We start from the raw sequence: 5000 nt of genomic DNA, 5'->3' as shown, positions 1-5000 counted from the left end.
GAAATAGCCGGTTGAGATTACAAAGAGCAATCAACAACTACTTCGTCAAACCCTTCATTAGCTTTTCCCATTTCCTTAAATGTAAAGTTACCTTCCCCTTCTCCCTCGCGATATGTAGCTCATTGCTATGAACACGCCTTGTCCTGGCAATAAACTTCCAAGCGAAGGAAGACTTCCATTACATTTCCTTGAATAAAGGTAATATTTCCCTATGAATATAATGTGATTGATCAAGAGACAATCTTCTTCCTATGTTATTGAGGATTTTATATTGAAATTCTCTAACTTTTGTATCAAATGTAGCGTATGGTAGTGTTCTTGGGAATTCAAAGTTGGGAAAGGGTTTTTACACCTCAAGGATGTGCTTGGGACGCCACAGACAGTTAAGAAACCTTTCCTATGGAACGTTTGTCACCTAGAAAAGGACTTTAAAAAAAAGATCACGATTTATGTACCAGTAGAACTTAAGGACGTTCGCGCCAAAATCTTCCTACGGTGAGATTTTCTTCATTTCTCCCATAGAGTTTGGTCATAAAGTACTTACTCCAAAAATATAAAAAAAATTGGGGGTCACCGACTTCGTTTCGGAGAAAATGGCAGTGGAAAAATGCCTTAATTTCGATAAATCTGTCATAATAACGAAAGGTAGCCTCATCTGCTCATCCATCGAAAATCCTAAAAATAAACTGCTAGAGTGAAGGTTTCCATGCATAGGTTTTTAGGAGTGGGATTTTAAGATAATTTCATGTCGCTAGGGATGTCGTAAACAGTAGAGTTCATCCTGGACGAGCGTTTTCGTAACCTCTATCCGTTGCAACCACTACCGGAATTCGATGGCACGAGGAAAGAAAATTTAAAAAAAAGATAACTTCTTACGGTGAGATTTTTTTCATTTTATCATATTTTGTAGATAGTAAGTAGAGGAAGTGATTCATGATTAAAAAAATAGGGGTCACCGATGATCGAAGGGAGTAAAATCGATGTGATTTTACGAAGCTCTTGGAAAACTTCGTTTGTCACGTTTTTGCGTGACCTGTCGGGGAAGGACTGGAACCCAAGAGAGGATCGATCGTTGAAGGGAGGTTTTTACCCCAAAACAAAGCTTTCTCGAGCATAGCAACGAAGTTTTAAGCAGTCTTCATCTTCATTTGGTTAGTGTTTTGTCTAATATTTCCCCATTGCCGTCATGCTCGTCTTCTGGAGTGTGGTTTTTGTGAAATTTAATCGCTGGTTTTTTCCACGAAGGTCCGCACTATTCAAGCCGACGAGGACGAAAATACTGCTCTATTTGCACGAAAGTAAAGGATAAGAACTTCAAAAACATACATTCATTTTGAACTTAAGTTTGTAGGGTAATAAAAACATAAAAAAAAAGAAACAGCCCCATTAAATTTACGCAACGGTTGGTCCTCGAGTTTTCCAAACTTTCAGCCACTACTCGATCAGCAGCTACCTTTTAAAGAGCTTTTCCATCCTCCAGCTCACTTCTCTTTAACGTTTCATGATGATTCGGAAATAAATGTGCCATTCTTTTGCCGGCCTGGAATTTTTTGCCCGGCGTTTTTGTCGCCATGTTATTTTAACTAATGCTTGAACAATATTTATGAAAGTCAAGTAGACTAGTGCACGACTGATAAAAACAACGCGAACATCAGTCGTGCAGTAGTCTACTTGACTTTCCTAAATGTTTTGAACCAATTTTGACTGATCACGATCTTCTCTTATCCAACGCTGTGCAAGACTTATCGTCCACGGTTTCTGCAAAGGTTTTAAAACCTCAACTTCACTAATGCTCGAAGTAATGCGTGACATATTACAGTCGCGTTACCTGCGCACTAACGTTGCGCACAAACAATTAGCGCGAACGTCCTTAATTGGAAGAACAATGTGCATTGCAATACGTGATCATGAGATCGATATTGGCTTCAACATCTTTCAGGCTTCGTTGAAACTGATAACTTATTTCTAAGTGATACTGATTTCTTGCAATGAGAATTGCCACTACATTTTTCGTTGTTAACAAAGAAAAATTGAAATATGAAGAAAAAGACTGTTATTATGCCAGCAAACGAAATACAATCCTCGAAACTTTGACTCTAAGTTTGCAATAATCGATTGAATTTTAAAGCTACCGGTAATCTTTGATTAAGCAGAAAAACCTCAGTCGGCATACATTACACAACATTCTTACTAAACATAATACCCCAAGCATGAAAATTTTAAAAGAGACAAGTTATCCTGTTTCTTTACATTCAGTTCCAACAGCGCTGAACTGCATTCGTTAAAAAAGAACGAAACGTTTGTGTTAATTTTAACGCAACTTTCAGGGTCACCTTTCACGCGATGTTGGTCTACAATGATTTCTGCAGAGATAACTAACTACCCAGAAGGATGAGTTATAAGTTGTGGTTACACTAGCCCTTTTACCTATGGGTAAATCACGTTTGCCCACGGGCAAGGACCTTTTTGTGTGTAACCACTTTCCCTAGACCGAAACTGCCCTACGGTTATTTCGATGGATACATCAAAAAGAACAAAAGAACTTCTTATGACAGTTGCTGAACTGAAAAGTACGGTTTATCTGCTCCCTGAAGTGGCTTGGCCAATCACAAAGAAGAACGTAAATCTCTTATTAGAAGCGCCGATGCTTCCGGTTCCTGTAAACAGCTGACCGAAGAGAGGCTATGTAGGAAACGTTGTGAAAAGTCTAAGGTTGGTTATGGTCGTTTTGGAAACAATTGCCAATTGCGATGTTGGTTCCGAATCGGAGAACTGCAAATCATGGACTTCCATCCCTTCTGGAGTCTGAGAAATTTTAGTACATACTACAAAGTCTCAAAAAACCCGGAAAAAAAAAAACAGCGGATACGATAAAAGATATGTACATTTTTTTTACTGAAATTGTGGATATGTTACGATTCCCTATGCGAAAGCCTGATCATAGCAGTTCATGGAACAACTTAAGCAGTTGTGAAGACGTGATGCTTTTTTCGATGTTGCCTCGGCCAGGACACTTGGGACCAGGCTCTTGGTGAGCCCGGACACTTGAGACCAGGTTCTTAGGAACGTACCTTCGGTAGATCGAGTCCCTATGCAAAGTCATTTGAATATGGTATATTCTGCCAAAACATTAATTATCACTCATTCTGGCGTGAATGCTTGTCCCTTGGGTACAGCTGAGAATATTATTGGTTGAGCAATGATATAAAGCTCAAACCAGCACCCCTTTCTTGAATCAGTGCAAGAAAGTCAAAGAAACGGAGTTCCCACCCTCCCTCCCCATTAGTCGGGTTGATTTGTGCCACAGCATTCTGCCTCAAACGCTACTTCGTACCAGATCCTGCTTGGTTCGGTCGGAGTTGCGCTCCCATACCTAATCAACAATTAACTGAGGCAGAATAATACACTAATCGAGCCAGGACACTTGGCACCAGGCTCTTCGTGAGCCCAGACACTTGGGACCAGGTTCTTAGGAACGTACTCTCGGTCAACCAAGTCTCTCCCTCAATTGAAGTATTATTCTTCATTGTCACTTTCTTCCAAATGAAGTATTATCGTTCATTTTGGACACTGAAAGCTTGATAGGGATCATGGGAAATGAACATATTTCTTTTAAAAGCAGAAACCTAATGTCTGGACTCGCAGGACTCGAACCTGGGAACGTGTAATTAATAACCACTTCACTTAACCACTAGACTACCACATCACTAACTGCGAGGATGTCATTTTTAATTAATGTCAATAATTTTTTCTTCCAAAAGTGCCGCTGTAAACGTGTATTAACACCCGCTAAGAAGCAAGCTTACACAGTGAAAAATGTCGGTTACCAAACTTCAAGAGAAAGCTATCCATTTTAAAATCAAGCTTTAGACTTAACCATTATTCAGCAATGATTTTATATATATACTAATTAGTTTTGATAAATAATCGGCACATTTTCTGGTCAGTTGATCTTAAGTGGTTAAGTGGATAAAAACAGTTCCTTTAAAGTGGGTCCTCTGGGTTCAAATCCTGTCCAGGGGCTGCTTAGCCTCTTTTTCCTTTTTATTTGCTACCACAAGTCCTGGGACAGAGTGATCAAAATGGAGGATAATACTTCATTTAAGGCCAAGTGACAATGAAGGATAATCCTTCATTTCAGGAAGAGATCGTGTTGTTTGGGTAGATAGAGTCCCTAATCGAGCCAGGACACTTGGGGACCAGGTTCTTAGGATCCTATCAGGTTTTATCTTTTAGGCATGTTGGGGCAGTAAAATAATATATTTTATAATTTCCTACTGGATCGCTCTGGACCAGGCTCTGAGGAATCTATCAACAAGACAACGATAGGCATCAACGAGGCGGTGAATATGTCCTTGATTTTAAGCGTGGTCGCTTGGGAACAGGTTCTTTGTTGACCTACGCGCCTTCGGTCTATAGACTTTCTAATCGAGCCAGGACACTTGGGACCAGGCTCTTCGTGAGTTCGGACACTTTGGACCAGGTTCTTAGGAACGTACCCGCCGTAGATAGACTTCCTAATCGAGCCAGGACACTTGGGACCAGGGACCCGTTTCCCGAAAGTCCCAAAAACTCTTCGGGCCCAAAAAGTCATTTGTGAAACTGTCAACCGCTTGTTTTGGAAAGGCGATCTTTTAACATGTTTTTAAGGTAACCAAAAGAAAAACGTCTGTGAAGTTTGACGACTTAAATTCTCTCCGTTCTTGAGATACAAATGGAATTGTGACACACGAAAACGGCCCGTAAAGTTTCGGGACTTTCGAGAAACGGGCCCCAGGCTCTTCGTGAGCCCGGACACGGGATAAGGTTCTTAGGAATGTACCCTGGGTAGATAGACTTCCTAATCGAGCCAGGACACTTGAGACCAAGCTCCTAAGGGTATAATAAAGGATTTAATTATTTTCGCTGGATCGATTGAGATCAGGCTCTATGTGAGGCAACTTAGCCCCGGTCGAAGGACTTGAACCAGGACACTTGGAAACAGGCTCATAATTGAGAAC

General features: G+C 40.6%; 1 long non-coding RNA gene across 1 annotated transcript in view; it reads right to left on the bottom strand.

Moving 5' to 3' along the window:
* LOC138043851 (uncharacterized) overlaps positions 1–5000 on the bottom strand; it is a 17085-nt gene that overhangs the window by 111 nt on the left and 11974 nt on the right. The window contains exon 3 of the long non-coding RNA XR_011131348.1: positions 1–187. This exon is cut by the window's left edge and continues 111 nt beyond it. This is a non-coding gene — a long non-coding RNA (uncharacterized lncRNA). The remainder of the gene's footprint in view (positions 188–5000) is intronic.

Source organism: Montipora capricornis, chromosome 3 (genome assembly GCF_036669925.1).
Source record: "Montipora capricornis isolate CH-2021 chromosome 3, ASM3666992v2, whole genome shotgun sequence".
In the NCBI taxonomy this organism is placed as follows: Eukaryota; Metazoa; Cnidaria; class Anthozoa; order Scleractinia; family Acroporidae; genus Montipora; species Montipora capricornis.
Note: the sequence above shows the minus strand (reverse complement) of the source record. Positions and strands in the feature narration are given on the sequence as shown.